Source organism: Myotis daubentonii, chromosome 4 (assembly GCF_963259705.1).
Source record: "Myotis daubentonii chromosome 4, mMyoDau2.1, whole genome shotgun sequence".
Taxonomy (NCBI): Eukaryota; Metazoa; Chordata; class Mammalia; order Chiroptera; family Vespertilionidae; genus Myotis; species Myotis daubentonii.
This window is the reverse complement of record NC_081843.1, coordinates 104,162,472-104,170,545: the sequence shown is the minus strand read 5'-3', so window position 1 is coordinate 104,170,545 and position 8,074 is coordinate 104,162,472. Positions and strand designations below refer to the sequence as shown.

At 40.7% G+C, this 8,074-nt stretch overlaps 1 pseudogene; it reads left to right on the top strand.

Moving 5' to 3' along the window:
- Positions 1-6,363: 6,363 nt before the first annotated feature.
- LOC132232457 (transcription factor BTF3-like) lies at positions 6,364-7,054 on the top strand (annotated as a pseudogene).
- Positions 7,055-8,074: the final 1,020 nt, after the last annotated feature.

Sequence of the window (8,074 nt, the reverse complement as noted above, 5' to 3'; positions counted from 1 at the left end):
GAACGTCGATGCCCCCTGCGGTGATGCAGAGGCCACAGCCTGCGGGAATCTTTGCGGGTGAGCAGGGCAGCCCAGTCTGGCTCATTACCAGAGGAGTGCTGCCTTGAAAAGTCCGTGGAAGGCAAGGTTTCCTTCAGAATTGGTGCAATAGTTAACTTGACTATTTTCCCCAAAAACTTTTGAAGGTGAACAATAACTGCTACAGATCTATTCTCTTGCAAATCCAATACATGCAGTCTGCCCTTCCAGACACCCTCTAACCAATCTGTCCCAGCCCACCAACCTTTTATTGCACTGTCTGGAATGCTCCCCAAATATTTCATCAGAGACTGTGATATTGTTCATGTGCCTGTTCATTTAAGTTGCAACCCTAGAGGTGTCCGTGGCTCTTATAAAAAATGGAGAGCCCAGCGGTGGTCTGATGGAGTCACAGCCAAGAAGTCAGCACTCCGACAGGACTGCTAGGTGAATGTCCATTACGTAGGCTCACCCACCAAGCTGTCCTGTGCACATTCGCACACTCGGGGTCCAGGATGGATCTTTACTGGTGAAAAAAGTGGCCTCTAAAACCTCCATGGTGAATGTCAGAAATAGGTTCTCTGTCAAAATTAAAGGTCTTTAAGATGTGTGCAGTGACAAAAATATTTCAGAGATACTGCCACCCTTATCCATGGAATTATGAATCCAGAGTGGTCTGTTGTTGCCCGCTTAGGACAGGGCGAGGGCCGGGTGCCTTAGCATCCTTGAGCAAGTCCGAGGCCATTGCAGAGAGGAAGCCTGCCTCGGAGAGTTGTTATATCTTTACCTTGTTACACCAGAACGCCCATGGCACACAGAACTGGGACTTCACTGATCTTCAAGAACAGCTTGGATCTCTTGTGTCTTTTGCAAATAGGCATTTGTTTAGTAGATATCCACACAAGATGTAAGAGAACCTGGCCTGAAACAGGCCATTAGAAACTGGCATTAGGGTTATAAGAGAATAGCTAACCTTTATCCACCTTCATTATCTACCAAAAAGAATCTAATTGGCTTAGTTCAATTTATAAAATTTATCCATCAGTGCTCTCCAAACTGGTCAGAGTTCTCCAAGCCCTCTTGATGTTACTTGTCCTCCCTTCCCTAACTACTAATTCCAATCTAGACTTCCTTTCAGCCACCTCTTCCCACAGAAAGTCTTCTCACCTAAGGTCTTACTTTGCATCTAGAAAAAACGGGCTAAAGAAATTGTTAGTCTCTGGCTATCTTGCCCATCTTACCATGACCTTTTTGGAAATATATTTTAGGTCTAAGTACTTCAAGCCAATATTCTAAGCATTTTTGAAGGCACTACCACATTTTCTACACTCGCTAATTATTTTGTATATCTCTAAGCAATGAACCCAACCCTGTGAACACAGAAGTACTTGCTAAATGCATCCACTGCTTCTGTGCCTGTATGCATGCTAACATCAGGGCTAAGAGGGGAGATGCTTGGCTCAGGTCCCCAAGAAATGGTTCCCGGGGGGGGGGGCGCGCGGGGTGGAGGGGAGCATGGGCACTGACAGTTCAAAAAGACGAGCATTTTACAGGGAAAACATCTGCATTGTTGGATTTCTGGAACACTAGGAATGGTGGCTACTTCCCCAAAGGCTAAGGTGGTCTCAGTTTTCCTTTAGCTAATTCTTTAAAGGGAGGTAGTGTGGTGTTTTCTAAAGAAAACTGGAGTTGTAATTGACAGATTCAGGCTAATATTCTGCCACTATGTATGTAACTTTAGGCAAATTATTTCATTTCTTTGACCCTCCAGACACTTGTATATAAAATGGAAATACTGTTTATCCAACAGGGCCATTGTGAGAACTGAATAAGTAAAGTGTTCTATATATTATAAAATGCCACAAAAGTGTAAGGCTTGGTTATTTTCAAATATTCACTTCTTTTGACACCAGGATAAGCTTGAAAATACTTATTTCAGCCAGAAAAGTCCATTGAATTTTCTCAAATAACCTATTAGAACCCTTGAAGAAAAAGACTTTATAATGATAATAAAAAAAAACCTCCCTCTTGAATTAAAAATGCTGCATTTTGGAACAACTTCTAATTTGTTTGTTAAAGTAAATAGTGAAGGCAGAATTTCTCCCAGACTTGCTATCTTCCATCTGGGACTTCTTCATTTCCATCCTATTCTCTTATGGAGACACTACGTTAGAAGCAATACACAGTTTATTTCCATTGTCAGCCTAGGTAATTCTGGGAGTGCAGTGTGAAGTTTCAGAACAGGAGTATTGACCTCAGCTACCTTCTCCTTGGAGAAGGTCTACCTGTATTCACTCTGTCTGACAGAATGCAAACTGCATTTCTGTTCCCAGAACTCAGAGAGGCGTCTGCTGTTTTCAACTGCAATACCGTTCTTGGAATGACAAAGTAGGCATGTAGTGTATTATAACTTTGCCTAAAGACAAGTTTTATGCGATCATACATTCCCATCCTTAGGAAGGTTCATTTTTTCCTGAATTAACATTAGAAAGAAGTCATTTGGCTTTATTAAGCTTGTTTCTTCCACTTCAGGAGACTAAACCATTCATAATGTGCCAGGAAGATGATGAAAGTAACTAAACAATTTATCTGAAGGGAAAGAAAGATAAAATCACTCGGAGCCAGCAGATTAAAGGACCCACTTTCTGCTTGAGATTGATATATAATAAACACAACTCTTAGCGACAAAGCACAGGCAAAGGACATATCTTCAACGCTTTTCCTCCCATTTTAACTTTAATTAATTTTCTGAATTTCGTAACAGTGTATTTTCTTTTTTTTTTCTGTTCTATTTTTTTTTTATTGCTTAAAGTATTACAAAGGGTATTACATATGTATCCATTTTATCCCCCCGCCCTAGACAGTCCCCTAGCCTCCCCTATCCCCCAGTGTCTTATGTCCATTGGTTATGCTTATATGCATGCATACAAGTCCTTTAGTTGATCTCTTACCCCCCTACCTCCTGCCCCCCAACCCTCCCCGGCCTTCCCGCTGCAGTTTGACAATCTGTTTGAGGCAGCTCTGCCTCTGTATCTATTATTGTTCAAAAGTTTATAATGGTCTCTATTGTCCATGAATGAGTGAGATCATGTGGTATTTTTCCTTTATTGACTGGCTTATTTCACTTAGCATAATGCTCTCCAGTTCCATCCATGACGTTGCAAATGGTAAGAGTTCCTTCCTTTTTACAGCAGCATAGTATTCCATCGTGTAGATGTACCACAGTTTTCTAATCCATTCATCTACTGATGGGCACTTAGGCTGTTTCCAGATCTTAGCTATGGTGAATTATGCTGCTATGAACATAGGGGTGCATATATCCTTTCTGATTGGTGTTTCTGGTTTCTTGGGATATATTCCTAGAAGTGGGATCACAGGGTCAAATGGGAGTTCCATTTTCAGTTTTTTAAGGAAACTCCATACTGTCTTCCATAGTGGCTGCACCAGTCTGCATTCCCACCAGCAGTGCACAAGTGTTCCTTTTTCTCCACATTCTCTCCAGCACTTGTCGTTTGTTGATTTGTTGATGATAGCCAGTCTGGCAGGTGTGAGATGGTACCTCATTGCTGTTTTGATTTGCATCTCTCGGATGATTAGTGACTTTGAGCATGTTTTCATATGTCTCTTGGCTTTCTGGATGTCCTCTTTTGAAAGGTGTCTATTTAGGTCCTTTGCCCATTTTTTGATTGGATTGTTTATCTTCCTTTTGTTAAGTTGTATGAGTTCCCTATAAATTTTGGAGATTAGGCCCTTATCAGATATGTCATTGGCAAATATGTTTTCCCACACAGTGGGTTTTCTCGTTGTTTTGTTGATGGTTTCTTTTGCTGTGCAGAAGCTTTTTATTTTGATGTATTCCCATTTGTTCATTTTTTCTTTAGTTTCAAGTGCCCTAGGAGCTGTATCAGTGAAGAAATTGCTTCGGCACATGTCTGAGATTTTGTTGCCTTTGGATTCTTCTAGAATTTTTATGGTATCCTGTCGTACATTTAAGTCCTTTATCCATTTTGAGTTTATTTTTGTGTATGGTGTAAGTTGGTGGTCTAGTTTCATTTTCTTGCATATATCTGTCCAATTTTCCCAACACCATTTATTGAAGAGACTATCTTGGCTCCATTGTATGTTCTTGCCTCCTTTGTCAAATATTAATTGAGCATATTGGTTGGGGCCGATTTCTGGGCTCTCTATTCTATTCCATTGATCTATATGCCTATTCTTGTGCCAGTACCAGGCAGTTTTGAGAACAGTGGCTTTGTAATACAACTTGATATCTGGTATTGAGATCCCACCTACTTTGTTCTTTTTCAGGATTGCTGCAGCTATTCGGGGTCTTTTTTTATTCCAGATGAATTTTTGGAAAGTTCGTTCTAGATCTCTGAAGTATGCTGTTGGTACTTTAATGGGAAGTGCGTTGAATTTATAGATTGCTTTGGGTAGTATGGACATTTTAATGATGTTGATTCTACCAATCCATGAACATGGTATGTTCTTCCATCTGTTTATGTCTTCCTCTATGTCTTTTTTCAACGTCCTGCAGTTTTCTGAGTAGAGATCTTTTACCTCTTTAGTTAAGTTTATTCCTAGGTAGCTTAGTTTTTTCGGTGCAATGGTAAACGGGATTGTTTTTATAATCTCTCTCTTTCTGAAAGTTCACTATTGGTGTATAGAAATGCCTCAGATTTCTTGGGGTTAATTTTGTATCCTGCTACATTGCCAAATTCATGTATTAAGTCTAGTAGCTTTTTGATGGAATCTCTAGGGTTTTGTATGTATAATATCATGTCGTCTGCAAATAAGGACAGTTTTACTTCCTCTTTTCCAATTTGGATGCCTTTTATTTCTTCTTCTTGCCGAATTGCAATGGCTAACACTTCCAGTACTATGTTGAACAGGAGTGGTGAGAGGGGGCATCCCTGTCTTGTTCCTGTTCTTAGGGGAAATGGTGTTAGTTTTTGTCCGTTGAGTATGATGTTGGCTGTGGGCCTATCATATATGGCTTTTATTATGTTGAGGTATGATCCTTCTACTCCTACCTTGCTGAGAGTTTTTATCAAAAATGGGTGTTGAATTTTGTCAAATGCTTTTTCTGCATCAATTGATATGACCATGTGGTTTTTTTCTTTCAATTTGTTTATGTGATGTATCACGTTTATTGATTTGCGGATATTGTACCATCCTTGCATCCCTGGGATAAATCCTACTTGGTCATGGTGTATGATCTTTCTGATGTACTGCTGGATCCGATTTGCTAAGATTTTGTTGAGGATTTTGGCATCTATGTTCATGAGGGATATTGGCCTGTAATTCTCTTTCATTGTGTTGTCTTTACCTGGTTTTGGTATTAGGGTGATGCTGGCTTCATAGAATGAGCTTGGAAGTGTTCCTTCCTCTTGAATTTTTTGTAGTAGTCTGAGGAGGATAGGTTTTAGTTCTTCCTTGAATGTTTGGTAAAACTCCCCTGTGAAGCCGTCTGGTCCTGGGCTTTTGTTTGATGGAAGCTTTTTGATGACTGCTTCAATTTCTTCCATAGTTATTGGCCTATTGAGATTTTTAGATTCTTCCTGATTGAGTTTTGGAATGCTGTATTTTTCTAGGAATTTGTCCATTTCCTCCAGGTTGTCTAGTTTGTTGGAGTAAAGCTGTCCATAGTATTTTTTAACAATCATTTGTATTTCTGTGGGGTCTGTTGTTATTTCGCCTCTATCATTTCTGATTTTATTTATTTGGGTCCTCTCTCTCTGCTTCTTGGTGAGTCTGGCTAGAGGTTTGTCAATCTTGTTTATCCTTTCAAAGAACCAGCTCTTGGTTTCATTGATTTTCTGTATTGTTTTTTTGGTCTCTATGTCATTTATTTCTGCTCTAATCTTTATTATCTCCTTCCTTCTGCTCACTAACAGTGTATTTTCTAATTACACAGGGGCTTGCTTCAGAATTCCAAGTAGGACTGCGACCATTCGCAAGATGTCCTTGTGTTTTTAATGACTAGGTTTGAAAACTATTAATACACATGCCCTCTTAGGTTAATTAATAAGCTAATTTTCCTTGCCTAACAATTGTTCATAATAAACTGGTTGTGTGTTTTTCTATCCAAAATAAGGATCTATGAAGAATATACATCCTCAACATAAGTGTCTGCACTAGCATTCTCCAGAGAAACAGCATCAGTGAGATATCCAAGGTGTGGCAAAGATAGGTTGACAGTTGCTCGAATGGAAAATAATACAATTAATAAATAATAACATAAGAATAAGCTTCGTGTTTCATGTACTCACTACTGTAAACCTACTTTTGCTGCACTCCGTATAAGAGGAAATTTAGGCTTATCCTCCCTCAGCTGGTCTGCCCTAGACCCCCTGAGCATCAGCCTTAGCGCCCCGCGTGGCACTGTTTCCTCTCCAACAAGATGGAAGAAACTATCATGAACCAAGAGAAACTCACCAAACTGCAGGCACAGGTGCACATTGGTGGGAAAGGAACTGCTTTTGGAAAGAAGGTGGTTCACAGGACAGCTACAGCAGATGATAAAAAACCTCAGTTGTCCTTAAAGAAGTTAGGGGTAAACAATATCTCCGGTATTGAAGAGGTAAATTTGTTCACAAACCAAGGAACAGTGATCGATCCACTTTAACAACCCTAAAGTTCAGGCATCTCTGGCAGCGAACACTTTCACCATGACAGGCCGTGCTGACAGAAATGCTACCCCGCAACTTGAACCAGCTGGGTGCAGACAGCCTGACTAGTTTAAGGAGACTGGCTGAAGCTCTGCCCAAACAATCTGTGGATGGAAAAGCACCACTTGCTACAGGAGAGGATGATAATGACGAAGTTCCAGATCTTGTGGAGAATTTTGATGAGGCTTCCAAGAATGAAGCAAACTGAATTGAGTCAACTTCTGAAGAAGATAAGCTTGAAGACGTTTCTGGGAGCTGCTATTCTATACTATGCCTGCTTTTTCAAGTTTTGTTTATGGATCTGGTAAAATCTAGATCTCTAATACTTTTTAGCCCAACGCCCCTGGACATTGAAGCTCTTTTCAGTTTCTGCTTATACGTAAATCATTCTTTGCTGCTAACTAAGCTGAAGAAGCTTGGAAATAAAGTGTGACACAGGTGTTTTTTTTAAAAAAAAAAAAAGAGAGAGAGAGATTTATGCTAGGAATTGGCACACGTGGTTGTGGAGACCACATAGCCCCACAATCTGCCATCTATACACTATACAACCAGAAAAGTAGGTGGTGTGATTCAGCCTACGAACGGAGGCCCGAGAACTGGGGAGCCCCTGGTGTAAGTCCTGTAGTCTGAGCACCAGGAACCCACTGTGCCAGGGCAGGAGCAGAGGGGCCTCTCAGCTCAAGGAGAAAGAGAGAATCTGCCCATCTTCTGCCTTTTTGTTCTATTTGGGCTTTCAGCAGACTGGATGGTACCCACCAGCACTGATGAGGGTGATCGTGCAAAGTCTTCGAGGATGGCCCCCATGGCTGAGACTAGGTTTGAAACTAATTATAAGCTAATTTTCCTTGCCTAGCAATTGTTCATAATAAACTGATTATACTTTACTCCAAAATAAGCATCTATGAAAAATAGACATCCTCAACTTAAGTACCTGTCCACTGATTCAAATGCTAATTTCTTCTGGAAACAACTTCCCAGACACACCCAGAAATAACACTCTACCAGCTATCTGAGCACCCCTCAGTCCAGTCAAGTTGACACATAAAATTAACCATCACAGCGTCCTATTTTACCTATGAAAGAAATGTGAGCCTAAATTACTAAGGAGATCACAACTCTTAGACACAGAGGCCTGGGTTTCAAGAGACATCGCACTTGTGGCACAATAATCTAATCTTATCCTAAGCTCTTGGCTCTGAGATCAGAATTCCCTCCTTGAGAGGAGCAAGGTAGAAACCATACCCACGTGTAGCTTAGATAAGCCTCCTATGCTAAGCTTGATCTTGTCGTTAGATGTTGGCAGCCTCTGGAGATGAGAAAAAGCAAAAGGACTCCTTCCACATGGCCTTGCCACCACCAGATGGCACGTCACCATGAAAGCAGGT